Raw genomic sequence first — 15642 nt, 5'->3', positions numbered from 1 at the left:
AGCACACAGACATACTTATTGTCTTCCAGCCTGACAGTGTGTGTGTGTGTGTTTCCCCTCTGGTAAAGCCAGCTATCATCCACAAAACCTCCTTTATAAAAAAATAGTGGGTTACAACTTTCCCCCCCTCACACCCATATACCCTTATCTCTGAGCTATACGTATCAAAACAATAGTGTTAGTTTCCAAAATGATAATAGTAATGAACCTGGCTCAATAAATGAAATGACTGAAAGGTTTAAATAACATTAATATATATATGTACATGCAAATGAAAATATATACCTGTCTACTTATCAAATAAGGAAAGAAAAATACATTTGAAAAGATAAACAATAATACATTTAAATAATAACACACACACACACACACACACACACACACACACACACACACACACACACACACACACACACACACACACACACACACACACACACACACACACACACACACACACACACACACACACACACACACACACACACACACACACACACACACACCATTTGTATTGTATTATTGAATGAGAGAGGTTCCAGGTTGAATTGAGGCGAATATTTGAAATGTTCAGAGGTTGTTGTGTTTAATATTCATGAGAATATTTGTCATTGTTCAAATGATAATAAACGTTAGCATTAGGGGTGTAACGGTTCACAAACATTTCGGTTCGGTACGTACCTCGGTTTTTAGGTCACGGTTCGGTTCGGTACGTTTTCGGTACAGCAGAAAAAATTATCACAAAACATAACATATTTTTTTTAAATTATTATTAAACTGTGAATAATGTATTCACTCAAATCAATACAAAATATAATAAAATAAACATTAAGGTGCAGCATTTCGATGAACTGAAATAATCTGTATTTGAACTGTACTGTTCTAGTACTCACAAAACATAAACTATTAGTTTTGGGTTTTTAATTATTATTAAACTATGAATATTCACTCAAATAAATGCAAAATATAATAAAATGAACATTAAGGTGCAGCATTTCGATGAACTGAAATAATCTGTATTTGAACCTTACTGTACTAGTACTCACAAAACAAACTATTAGTTTTGGGTTTTTAATTATTATTAAACTATGAATATTCACTCAAATAAATATAAAATATAATAAAATAAACATTAAGGTGCAGCTTTTCGATGAACTGAAATAATCTGTATTTGAACTTTACTGTACTAGTACCTAAGCAGCCAGCTTGACATTATGACATTATGAGCTGCTCCCCCGGGACCCGGAAGTGGCGTATAGCCTGCACTTCAACATCAACGAAGGTGCTCGAGATATGCTGTATTGAACCAATAACACAAACTAACTGTATCACTATAACATGATGATGAGGGTGATGGTGATGAAGAATGCATCTAACGTTCCGCTGTTCATTATAATACAAAAACAGAGCATTAAACAAACCATCATGCTCTTACTTTGAAATCATGCGGAAATGTAGTCATCAGCGGGCCATCACGTGGTTTCCGAAAATAACCGAGTGACACGAGTAGATTTTAGCCGAGACCGGCGGAAAATATGTCTCAAAATTCCGTGTGTGTAAAAAGTCGATCCGCGAACAGAGATTTGAGATCCGTGAACAGACAGTTGAGATCCGCGAGCGCATTTTTGGTCCACAAATACAAAATGGATTCACAAATGCCTGATCGAAAGTTGTAAATGTTAAAGAGATATTCACTGATATTTTTTTTATTTGTGAACATATTTAGCGTATTTGCAGATCCGTTTTACACTTGCAAATGTATTTGTGAGTTTGAAAATCTTTTAAATGCATTTGTGGATGTTGTTTTACATTTACAAATCACATATTTGCACACAAATTATTTTTATGTTCACACAAATAATTATGAGACATATCTATGCCCATAGTCATTGTATTCTCATGTTGTTCTAAAGAAAGATGAACTTGTCCACATTGCTTGCCGAAAGGGCAGATCTGCTGGCACTAGCAATATCTCCTGCTGTGGAGAACACCCTCTCTCTAGGGACAGAGGTAGCAGATACCATAGATATATATAAACACTAGATGACTCACCCGCGCTGCTGGCCAATTGAGACCGACGTTGCCACTTGGCCGCCATCTTGCTACAGGCAGTTCTCTCATTCATAACATTATGGTTTACTATTTACATAACCATAGCTTGCTCAATTTTCAACCAATTTTCAAACGGCTTGGTTTTTTATAAACATCAAAGATGTAGTTATGATACTGCATACTTATAATCATGGACTTTCATATGAAAATAACATTAATCAGATAAAGCAATAGCTATACACACACACACAAGGTATTTATATTAAATATTTGCCGGTGTATATATTTCCATTTATTTTATTATATTGTTAATATTTCAAATAAATTATAAAATTAAAATACATTTATATTTCATATATAAAAATCGGTCTCATGTTACCACTCTGTAAGCCAAGAGTTGTTAATTTAGCAATGCCTTAGCTTTAAGAACAGGGACACAACTAATGACAATAGCATATGTTGGTATATTATTTAGATATTCACACCTTTATCAGAAGAACCAAACCAACATAAAATGTGCTCACAGACAGGCCAGTTCTGTCTAATTTATCACAATTATTTTTGACATGAGATCTTCATATCATCCTAGTTTTGTATTTAGTTTCTAGATTTGTAAACAAATCCAGAACCTTTGAAATATGTTATTGAAAAAAGACCAAGAATAATATAAACTGTACCATGTGTCCTTTTGTGTCCTTCTGTAGTCCATTTGTGGTTTGTCTTGTCTCACCCCGGCTGATATATCACAAAATCCACTGTTTAAATTGTTCCCTATATTGCCCCTATGCAATATAGGGAACAATTTACACATAAACTATCCTATGTGTCCTTGGGTGTTATGAAAGGCGGCCCCCCAAAATAAATGTATTATTATTATTAAGAAGAACACATGGCACACCAACAATCAATCACCGTCCAGCCTCAGCTTTGGTATTCTTTCACAACCATGTTATGGGTTTATTAGACTGAGCAAACATAAACATATGTGGGGAACATAGTGCTGCGTCTCCTGTCCGGTCAAATTCCTCACTCCTGAAGTGCTCACTGCAGAGCAGTGTCCTGTCACAGGAAACAAAACCGTCCCTTCTTTGGGCGAGTTCCCACTGCCTCCTCCTCTCTTTGGTTTTGGGAAACCTTAAAAACATGAGAAAGGTAGCCAGATATATAAATTATTGTCAACATGTTCCTCCCTTCTTTCATTTAACATTAAGGGTAGGACAAAAATACACACCGAAATTATCATATTTTTGGTATGTATGCATGTATGTATAGCCTACTTTAAGAATAAGACAACCACACTAAGAGTAATAAAAAAGGTGTCCAATAGAAACATTAAATAATTGTGTAAAGAAATGGTAACAACATATTCTAAAGAGGCTGGGTCAACAACAATCTTGCAATACTATTATCTCACATAGCCCCACTGATCCTGTGTAGCAGGACTTGTAATGTACATACATCCACTAAGTAATTAACGATTATCCTAATTGTAGTCATAATATTGTCATATCTTACACGTGAAAGGTGATCCCACGGGTTCTTGTTTCCAGACTGCGGTGATTAGAGCATCCGTAGGCTGCACAAAAGTCCGGCATAGTCAGGTACTTCTGTAAACACAAAGCCAGCAAATTCCTGTATCATAATGCAAGATGTTTTTAACAAGCCAAACCACTTGGAAGAAATCATGTGTAACTTAAGTTGTGTTGAGAGAAAGAGAAGTTCTGCCTCTCCCACTGGTGGAGTTGTGGGTCAACTTTGTAATACTAGGTCTCACTGACAGCCTCTTGTTATTAGCCAGCTAATAAATACAACCACATACACAAAGAAAAGCTGCAATTTCAACATGTCCAAGCATGCTGTATCATAGCCATGCTAATCATGTTTATAATAAACCAAACCGTTTGTAAATCAGTCAAGATTTCAGTGAGTTAAGAGTATTTTTGTGCAGATCACTCACCTGACAACAGCTACCATAACGCGAATCAGAGTAACTGTTGACTGTAGCAAGATGGCGGCCGGTCAGCTACGCTGGAAAATCTCCCATGAGCCATCTAGTGTTTATATATATATCTATGGCAGATACAGCCAGGTAGCGCTTTGCTAACATGGCAACATAAGGATATTTGCCGTTTGTAATAGCTTTGGCTCGGTCTGAAGTTTTTGCGAGTGGTGGAGGCTTAAATGCTAGCGGGAGTTGGGTTTGCACTTCAGTCTTTTGGTACTGGTGATATTCACGTTCGGGTGATGCCTTTTCAAATGAGTGTGCAAGTGTGATGTATTGCCAGCCGCGTAACCAATGTTAGTCGAACAATGCCGACAAACAGCTTTGGTTCGGTCCACCTGTCTTTGTCCGTCATCCTTGTACGTAACTGCGAAACCAAAATGTTCCCAAACCGGAGACTTCAATGATGCTGGAGGATTTTCGAGCTCAACTTTATCTGCGTTCGCCATTTCGACAGTTCCTCAAATTACTGACTGCATTTGAACGCATCCCTCTGACCAGCTCGTCCAATGAAATGACTTGCTCGCTCTATGACGCGTTGAACACAATGGGAGAAAATTACTCTGAATGCTGCGACGCAGCACCTGAGATTACTTCCAAGAAGTTGTTCACGTTCTCAATTTCTTACGTTTAACGTTATATTCGTTCGGTACACTTCGGTACACACGTGTACCGAACCGAAGGGCCCGTACCGAATAATTTCGGTACGGGTACGTGTACCGTTACACCCCTAGTTAGCATAAAGCATATTTGTCCACTCATATGTTGATAAGAGTATTAAAAACTTAAATAATCCTCTAAGGTACATTTAGAACAGATCAAAAATGTGCGATTAATTTGCGATTAATCGCGATTGACTGACAGCCCTAATAAATCAATAAGATTATATCTTGTCCTTATTTGATGAAAAACACAGGTTGAATGATTAAGAATGCAGCTTTGCAGAGAGTATCTGGTCAGGTTTGTGTTGTTTTTACCAGCTGTGTTATGGCCACATTGCTTCCCTTCTGATAAAACAATGCATTCGCTCTTTTTCTCCGCCTCATTGTAGCGAAAATGGGCCCAAATATCACATTGTTTCTTTCTCCCAAGCAGTGGTGGCTTTAGACTTTTTCGTTGTCAGTCATTTTGACGGACAGGATCGTAACATTTCCGTCATAATCCATTATTATCCGTCGAGTGCACAATTGATCACTCACTCGCGCTGACGGGGGGGTATTCGGTTAATGCGAATGCGACCACTGCTCCAAGCCCTGTTGTTGCCATTTTATTTTCTGTTAAATAAGGTTAGTTAGACCATGAGTTAGACCCGAGTCTTCCTGACAGTTCATATTGTGCCGCTGCCCGGTGTAATTCAAATCTACCGCCGTGCGCACCACAGACGTACTGCCGTCGGTGCCGTCTCGTCATCGTCTCGTTTTCGTCATGGAAAAAAAGGTCGTTGACAAACATATTTCGTTTTAGTCAACGAAATTAACGCCGCCAGCCAATCAAATCCCGTTTCTGAAAATCTGACAGCTCAAGCCCTAGCCAATCAAACCACGTCTAAGCTGGGAGAGATATCCCGCCATTCATTTCTATATTTCAAAAAAAGTTGGAGGAGAAACTAATTATCGCCGTAGCAAATCACCCGGTTTTGTATGACCAGACCCTCTTCACCTACCGGGATACAAACCGGAGGAACCAGGCATGGAGGGAGGTGGCAGAGACAGTGGGTGAAACTGGTAGGTTTTTGCCTGTTTGGTGAGTTTATATATATATATATATATTGCTCGCATAAAATCCCCGGGGTTTTTTGATTTGTATGTCGGGGGCGGGAGATGCATGTGATTGGTTGTTGGTCGCGTTGCTCGAATAAAATCCCCAAACTTCAGACACGCCCAGCTCCAAGCTTTTTTTGAAGCTGTTGTGTGGACGCTCCGTCATTGTTTACTGCCGTCGGTGCCGTCTCGTCATCGTCTCGTTTTCGTCATGGAAAAAAAGGTCGTTGACGAACATATTTCGTCATAGTTTTAGTCAACGAAATTAACACTACCGCACACCTTTAGTTAATCTGCCAAAAAGGCCACATTATTAACCCGAAAGTACACAAAAAGTACACTTCAAATGCTCAAGTTCCTTGACATTCACGCTTTGAAATTTCACAGATATCTGTTACGGTTCTTCCACAAAACGTTCACATGTAAGTGGTTTATCTCTCGATGCAGCCATCGACATATCTAAGCGTATTATGGGGTGTCATAACATATCGTTGCCATGGCGACAGATCATTCGCCAACAAGTTGGTTCAATAGTTTGCAGTTCAAATATTCTGCTGCTTTTCCAAGCCTTTTTACTTTATTTTCTTCTCTCATCACACATTCAAGCCCCCAGTGTTCATGTATCATTTCAATCTAAATTATTCACTTTTTCTTCACTTTTTCTTCTGACACATTACATTTCAGCAGAGCAATTCAGCGTCAGCTTTTCAGCATTAAGCATTCCCACTAGCAAATTCTTCAGGAATTGTATTATCTAGTTTTATGTTGCTATGACTTTGGAATAAATAGACAAAATCACCAAACCCAAGGTTTGATGGATTGGATAGGAAACAGTCACAGAAGAAAGTTTTTAGCTTGCAATACTAAAGTAGCAAGGCCAGGTACAGACACTGTAAGAGGACAATGAGTTACTAAGGCTCTGGCCTTGGCCATGAGGGTGAGCTTCGCTCCCACGCATAGCTGGAAATCAGTATCAGAATCAGAATCCCTTTATTAGTCCCACAGAGGGGACATTTGCAGTGTTACAGCAGGAAAGAGCCACAGACAGCTTAGTGTTGCATATCTTACATACGTTAAAAAAAGTACTAAGTTATAATATAATAAACAATATGCTAAAAAAAGATAAAAACTAAAAAAGTTACATAATTTTCAAAATACAGATCAAAAACAAATCAAATCTACAAATCAAATCCTGTAGCAGTTCTTAGGATTTAGCAGCCCGGTATATATTACAGTTATTAAAGATGGCATATGTATATAAAGTATATATTGCACATAAAGCACATATTGCACATAGTTTGATGGTATTTAACAGCAGCAAGTTACACAATTTACAAAGTACAAGATACATACCTTGTAACAGTAACAAGGGTTTAGCAGCCAGGTATAAATTACACAGTTATTAACGGCATATATATATTGAATTAGCGGCCAGGTATACATTACACAGTTATTAATGGCATATATATATTGCACAAAGTTGGTTTGTATTTAGCAACAAGGGGTGTTATAGTCTGTGTTGTGGTGTGTGTAGGAGGTTCTACTAGGGGCAGTGCTGGTTGTAAAGTCTGACCGCTGCAGGAAGGAAGGACCTGCGGTATCTCTCCGTGAGACAACGTATAACCAGGATTCCACTTTTTCAGTAGATACTTTAGCAAAAACAAATTACTAGGATAGGGATAGAGTAGGGAGGGACTTCGCCGGCCGACCGAATGCTGATTGGAAGGTCATGTTGCCAAGAGACTTTGTCTAAGTCTGTGCACCAACGAGAGAGAGCAACCTGATCTCACCAGAATGCGTGACTCCACCACGACTCCTTCACACCGCATTGCGTGGTGGACTCACAAACTTTGTTACATTTACGTGTCTGCACCACGCAAACAACCCCAATGTAAAGTGAATGAGGCTCCTTTGTCGTGGTGCACAGACGCATTTCTACAACGTCCTGCAGTGAGCTTTTATTCTATAAAACGTTTTTAAAATCTACTTTATAGCTTGTAGTAACTCGCGGGAGGCTTCTTTTATTTTATTTGTATTCATAATAATTTTTATTTTTCGTCAGAATGTATTATGGTGCATTAGTTACGAATTTTTGGTCTCAAAAAACAGTGCATTGTGTGTAATACAACTGTGATTCTTATTAGATTAGTTCGTTTTTAAGGAAGGCCAGAGCTTCAGCTGTGTCAAATAGATTGTTCCCTTTAGTTAACGTTTTTTAAAAGAACATTATATTCCGATTTGATCCTGTCCCCTTTATTGTATTACGGAGAGCAATGTGAGCGTCCATTCCCATTGGATAACGGAGGATTTTACACCTGGAAGTAAGTATTCTCTTTACTGTGTCGATTGATTTTACAGTGCTATCTTCACTACTCCAACTCAAAAACACCAGATTATCCTTGTTGATTACACAACATTGATTGGTTTAAATTGTGCACAATACTTTTGTAATTTTCCCCTTCGATTCGGAGAAACAAATATGTGTTCAGTTTAGGATGGCCGAAGACACTACACTACCCAGAATCTTCAGCTATCGTTTGGGACTACACCATGTGCTTTTCTTGACAAACCCCGTGATTTGTCCTCAAGCTCTGTGATTGGATGTTGGAGTGGCAGTGCGCGAAGTTTACGCTGAGCGACAAACAGCATTTTGAAATGGAATGAAACCCATCGACGGCACACTATTCAAAACAGGAATTGAATGTCTCCTACCCCCCCCCCCCCCCCTTAGGTCACAGGCTCCTCCAACAGTGCAACACAATACAACAGATACACAGAAAAAATAGTGCAAGTCAATACAAAAAGAAAAATAGTAAAATAGTAAAAAGTGCAATAAGAGTCTATACAAGTGATTGGAATATGATATATTAGACAAATCATTAGTAGCAGCCAGATTAATGCTATGGATGTTATTTCAAAGTTCAGGTGTTTAATAGTCTTATGGCCTGTGGGATGAAACTGTCCCTGAGTCTGGAGGTTTTAGTCCGGATGTAAGATAAGATAAGATAAGATAAGATGGTACTTTATTGATCCCAATTTGGGAAATTGTTTTTGTTGCAGCAGCATAAAAGACAAGGCATTTTACAATAAAACAAAACTACAAATAAACAAGAATAGAAAAAAAAGAAAATAGAAAATAGAGGTGTTGAAATAGAAAATATACATGTATATATTATATATGCAAATATACATTTTCAAAAATATATGACAATGGAATATGGAATATCAATATGTGTAAAATGTACAGCAAGGTTGTATTACAAGAGAAACTATGGAGCAGAGAGTTCTCTTCCAGCCAGAGGTGATTTATTGTACAGAGTTATTGCAGTGGGCAGGAATGTGTTCCTGTATGGGTCCTTGTGACAGCGGAGCTGCAGCAGTCTGTTGGAGAAGGAGCTCCGTTGTCTGTCCAGCTGCAGGTGGAGAGGATGGGTGGGGTTATCCATCATGGACAACAGCCTGTTCAGTGTCCTCCTCTCCACCACAGCTTCAAAGGGGTCCAGCTTGATGCCGATGACAGACCCAGCTTTCCTGATCACTTTATTGATCCTGCTGGTGTCACCGGCTCTGATGCTGCCCCCCCAGCAGACCGCAGCAAAGAAGAGTGCACTGGCCACAACAGACTAGAAGATCTCCAGCATCTTGCTGCACACGTGGAAGGATCTCAGCTTCCTCAGAAAATAGAGTCTGCTCATCCCCTTCTTGTACACAGTGTCAGTGTTGATCCTCCAGTTCAGCCCATAAGTGCACTCCCAGGTATTTGTAGTCTCCACAACAGCCACATCCTCTCCTAGAATGCGGCTGTTGTGCCAGACGGCAGCAGACAGAACAGTTTGTGGCTGGGGTGATGGGGGTCTTTTATAATCCTGAGGGCTTTCTTTAAGGTTAACCTGGTATTTTTACTCCACTACATTTATTTTAGTTACTTTACAGATTCTGATTAATGATGTGAAATATAAACAACCCTTAAAGCAGACTTTAGTTACACCTGAGTAAAATTCAGGGAAGGTGATTATCAAGTGCCAACAATCAGGTGAGATATTTGATTGGAGGACTGGCTTATCTAAAGCCAGTTGAGTAGCACTTGAAATGTTTTGGCTCTATGAAACCTGATGTACTTATATGATTCTGTTTTCTTCAAGCTTGTATTTTGTTGGTCGAACGCACTTATTGTAAGTCGCTTTGGATAAAAGCGTCAGCTAAATGCAATGTAATGTAATCTAATGATTGTTGGTACTTGAGAAGACTAAATATTTATCTGCAGATCCCTATAAAGTATATACATTACTCGTTATTCTCAACAAATAGTTCATTAAAAACGTTATATAATTGCTATTTTGGACATCCCTTTTCAAGATTTCAATATTACTCTAAACGTGTAATAAAGTGCTTTAACCAGTAGGAGGTATTGGTTAAAAACATAGGTTAAAAAGCTGTGTTAACAAAATAAAATATACTGCTGTTTCTGGTTTAGTTTACGACGGATATATTCTGTTATTGTTTTGATATTTGTAACACAAAAGCGATGGAAAAACCCCACAGCAACACAGAACAGATGGTCTTAACATGTCCCAGCGGTCTAGTAGTTAATAAAAAACAATAATATCAAAACAAATTATTAGTACTAACTTCATTGTGAAATTAAAACAGAAATAGTTTCCGGTCTATTTTGAGGCCAGATCTCTGTAGATAAATAAAGAACTATGTGTAATATTTACAATGCATTCATGTGATGACTTTCAAAGAGTAAAGCAAGCACTGCTGAATAAAGTATGATTTATCTTTTACGAAACGTTTTTTTCATATGGAATGCAGTTGGAGGTCAACCAATCACAGAGCTTGAGGCAACGCGGAACAATAGCTGAGGATTCTGGGTAGTGTAGTGTCTTCGGCCATCTTAAACTGAACAAATATTTGTTTCTCCGAATCAAAGGGGAAAATTACAAAAGCATTGCACACAACTTAAACCAATCAATGTTGTGTAATCAACAAGGATAATCTGGTGTTTTTGAGTTGATGAGTAGTGCAGATATCACTGTAAAATCAATCGACAGTAAGGAGAATACTTACTTCTAGGGTAAAATCCTCCGTTATCCAATGGGAATGGACGCTCACATTGCTCTCCGTAATACAATAAAGGGGACATGATCAAATCGGAATAGAATGTTCTTTTACAAAACGTTAACTAAAGGGAACAATCTATTTGACACAGCTGAAGCTCTGGCCTTCCTTAAACACGAACTAATCTAATAAAAATCACAGTTGTATTACACACAATGCACTGTTTTTTGAGAACAACAATTCGTAACTAATGCACCATAATACATTCTGACGAAAAATAAAAATTATGAATACAAATAAAATAAAAGAAGCCTCCCGTGAGTTACTACAAGCTATAAAGTAGATTTAAAAAAAACGTTTTATAGAATAAAAGCTCACTGCAGGACGTTGTAGAAATGCGTGTGGGCACCACGACAAAAGAGCCTCATTCACTTTACATTGGGGTTGTTTGCGTGGTGCAGACACGTAAATGTAACAAAGTTCGTGAGTCCACCACGCAATGCAGTGTTAAGGAGTCGTGGTGGAGTCACGCATTCTGGTGAGATCAGGTTGAGAGAGACACAAAGTCTAAACCAAGGTTACTCTCCATCTAGTCTCAACCAATCATAAATGTACGGGCAACGCCCTGTGTAATAAAATGTATTGTCGCACGAGGTTCAGGGCTCTTTCCGGAAATAGACTGACAGATTACAGCTCTGCTGCCTGTGATTTCTGTGACAGGACGGAGGCCTTGGCCAAGTGAATATGTTGGGGATTATTTCTGTCTTTACTTTAGATATTTAACCTTTCTGCCTGTTGACGTTTACGACCAACCCTGAGTTTGTTATCTCCCGTAAGGAATGTGATAATGCAGTCATGTGATGTTATTCTCAGTTTTACTATCGGTCATAGAGGGTTTTATGACTGTGAGAACACTGGCTTTCTAAGCCCCACAGACAGGTGATTGAGTATTTCCAGATATCGGGGATATCTCCAGTGTTTCCCAGTGTTTGCGCACCAATCCCCAATATGTGGATGAACTCTCTGTAAACTAGTCTAAGGTCTATCGAGAGATAGGCTGGTCAGATTTGACATGGCAACCCACCAGGGCAGTCAGAATCTCTGGCTGTGTGACTTGTGATGTGAATTTCTCCGGCCGATACTTGTAAATAAACATCAGTGTTTGACATCAAAGCTCCAACTCTTCTGTGTCTCTCTGAGTCCTGACTCTCCATTTCTGCAGAAGTTTCCCTTACAAATTGGCATTGTCGGCAAGATACCAACACATCTTCAGAACTGGTAAGTGTAATTTCAAATCCACATTTGGACATTGCCTTACCAGAATCTGTGATTGACGGTATCCTAAAATGACCTGTGAAACAGAGCGGTTGTGTTTTGGTTAATGAACATTTGGGGATTATAAACCCAGGGGATCAGTGTCTGGGGACTTTGGTCCTGGATGATTTTCTCTGTGTATGCTGCTCGGGACGAAAGTGCCATACAAGCATGCACAGCTCATGTTCAGAGTAACCTTAAAGAAAGGCATCAGTAAAGTGGAACTTCTGTATGAAAGCAATGTAAAGATTTGTATTGGACAAATCGCCAAATTATGGGGGTTTCAGCGGCCAACACAGCAGTTAAAAATAAGCAGCCCGAGATATTCCTCCCATCGCCTCTGTGAGCACGGCTCTAGCAGCAGCCGCGGGTATGTGTAAATACCTCCCCGTGTTTGTGGGGCTGGAGAAGTGCAGCTGAGAGGGAGAAAGTCACAGCTTCTTGTCTATATCTTTAACTCACACATCCGCCGTCTCTATTAAAAACGAGATGGTCTAAAAGCACTCGTTGTTTGTGACCGTCTTCTACGTGCTGGTAAGACCGGGGCAGCGCGAGGTGCGTGCATCACCCGATGCGCCACAGTTCCTTACCTTGCTGGAGGAATGTTCCCTACATTATAGGCTAATTGATCACGGGTGGCCAGTGGCAAGCAAGTGTAGAACAAAACTGTGTTTCATCGTTGTGATGAACTCGATGGCGGGTGTATAGGCTGGTCGTGTAGGACTACAGTTAACTGTGCTGTTGTTGGAGAGAAAGGGTAGCGGAAAAAAGTCTATGTTCTCCTGGTTGGGGGAGCATAACGCCACTAGAATAGAGTAGTGGTGTCGCAAAAGGATAAGCTAGTTATCGCTTTTGGACGGTCTTCAGGCACGATCTAGGACTTGTATACAAGGGTGGATGCGCGAGTCAAGGCGCCCCATCTATAATTCCCTACCTCCTCTGAAACCTCTTAATTCGGACTAAATTGAGCTGGATGACCTTTGCTGTCGCGCTGGTGTTTATTGCGAGTTCATGTTTGTTTGTCTAATTGTTTGTATGGGGGGTAGGGGTGGGCGATATGACGATATATATCGATATTAGGTCTCCACGATATGCTTTTTCAGAGATATCGTCCTATCGTGATAAAAAAAAAAAAAAATGAAAAAAAAAAATAGCGGAAGGGGAAGAGGCTCTCCGTGCGCGGCGCAGGGGGCTATGACAGCGGACGGAGAGCCTCTTCCCCTCCCGCTCCCCCTGCCTCACCTACTGATTTTAATTTCACCAGTGGTGTAGTGGGGATTTTTTTACTGGGGGGACGCTATTTTAAATTAGGTCATCCCAAACAATGCCAAACAAGTGCGCACGCGCGCAGTGCACTCACAAAACGGGCAGACAGGTCCACAGAAACTACCGGTATGCTTAGTCCTACTTTACTTACTGTACTGCAAAAAGCAGACGGCGCTGTGCTCAACAGACACACACAGACTCAAAACCATGGACACACTGGCACATACGTTACATAAACAATGTATAGGCCTAAATTGCATAAACTATAGTATTGCAACTAAGCAGACAGCGCTGCTTTTCTCTCTCTCTATCTCCACTTTCAAAATATATTTAAAACTCATAACAAACAAACAAAATTCCCAAAGTTGTCCTGAAATTAACTTATTAAATAAACAAAACGAAAAATATATATAGCCTACTAATGCAAACATTGAATCTGGACTGGAAATTATTCTGATTAGGCCTAGCCTACATTGCAAATAAGCAGACAGCGCTGCTTTTTTCACACACACACACAACACACACACACACACACACACACACACACACACACACACACACACACACACACACACACACACACACACACACACACACACACACACACACACACACACACACACACACACACACACACACACACACACACACACACACACACACACACACACACACACACACACACACACACACACCATTTGTATTGTATGAGAGAGGTTCCAGGTTGTTGTGTTTAATATTCATGAGAATATTTGTCATTGTTTCCCAGTTTGTCACAGTTTCCCAGCTTTGCAGTCTATCCACGGGTATGTCTCTTGTTTCCTCCGCCACATCTCCTCCGTCCATACCTCTGGGAACGGTGAGCTTGAGCTAGCCAGGGGAACGTTGCTAGCGCAGCTAACGTGCACGTTAGCTAGCATTATCCACGTCTTTATTCGGCTCTTCTGATGATGTACTGTAGTACTAGTAGCAGCTTCACTTGTAGCTTCGGTGCTGCTAGACTCTTTCTTCTTGTGAATTATATTCTTTTTAGAAAAGAAGTCAAGTAAAAAATGTTTGCCTGCCATTATAGAGCTTTTTCGTTAGCGTCCTTGAGGGAAAGAGCTGCCGCAAAATCGGCGGGCGGTAAGCTGGCCGTGGGTGTGTCACTAACACACCCCCAGCTCGCCGCGGGGTCACGAGCGTGATGACTAATCATAATTCTTTAAGGAAATCGTTTTTATTTTTTATTATAATTACTGTGAAATGTATTATGTTTTTCTCATTATTACAACAAATACACACTTGCAACTGATAAGACTGGCAATGATTTTATATTTATTAGACTCTTACAAAAAAGATCATGCTCCAAATAAGTGGGGGTACGGCGTACCCCCGCGTCCAACGGCCACTACACCACTGAATTTCACCATATATCAAGCCCGATCGATATCACAATGTCAGCGCACCTCTGCTTTCGTTCAGTCCGAGTTGTTTGACACGCTCCCAAAGTCCCCGCCCCCTTTCTTTGCAGCGAGGGAAAATACACTGTTGGCAGTCTGCACACACAGCAATAATTGACGGAGAGTCAGATTCTGATGTAGAAGAATTAGATTTAGTCCCCAAAAAGAACTCTACGTCTGTGGTATGGAAATATTTTGGATATAACACAACAGACACGGAGCAAACAAATGTAATTTGCAAAATGTGCAAAAAAGGAAATTTCAAAGCGACAGATGGCAACACGTCGGGCTTACGAGACCACCTCAAACGCAAGCACCAGAAAGAGCATGCAGAGACGGTCGCAGGAGGAGGTCGCAGCGTGGCGCAGCCGCAGACGCTCCTGGTGCGTTTAGGGGGTAAGAGTGCAAGTTCCCCCGCGTGTGAATGCACAATCTACCGCAGCGACTGCACCAAAACAAAATAAAGGGGCTCCTTATGAAAAAACTAGCAAACGGTGGAAAGACATAACTGACGCGGTGGCGTTTTATGTTTTTCCCTTCAGTTATGCTAAAGTCTTTTATTACACTTCAAGTCTACTCTAAAGTTTACATTTTAATTGTTTGGCACTGACTTTTCCTCATTGATGTTTTATGTTTTACTTAGTTATGTTTTACCCTCCTTTTCATGTTTATTGATGTTCACTGCTCACTTGTTCATTCAGGGATTCATTTCTGAAATAAAACCAGCTTGAAATGCTATTTTGGT

General features: G+C 40.0%; 1 long non-coding RNA gene across 1 annotated transcript; it reads right to left on the bottom strand.

Annotated features, from left to right (window-relative positions):
* Positions 1 to 2871: 2871 nt before the first annotated feature.
* Positions 2872 to 4109, bottom strand: LOC139433965 (uncharacterized). Its single transcript, XR_011643360.1, has 3 exons — positions 4010 to 4109; positions 3568 to 3659; positions 2872 to 3186 (listed from the first exon to the last, which is right to left on the bottom strand). It is a non-coding gene; the product is annotated as an uncharacterized lncRNA (long non-coding RNA).
* Between the last annotated feature and the right edge of the window lie 11533 nt (positions 4110 to 15642).

Source organism: Pseudochaenichthys georgianus, chromosome 6 (genome assembly GCF_902827115.2).
Source record: "Pseudochaenichthys georgianus chromosome 6, fPseGeo1.2, whole genome shotgun sequence".
NCBI classification, from domain to species: Eukaryota; Metazoa; Chordata; class Actinopteri; order Perciformes; family Channichthyidae; genus Pseudochaenichthys; species Pseudochaenichthys georgianus.
This window is presented reverse-complemented; position numbering and strand designations above follow the sequence as displayed.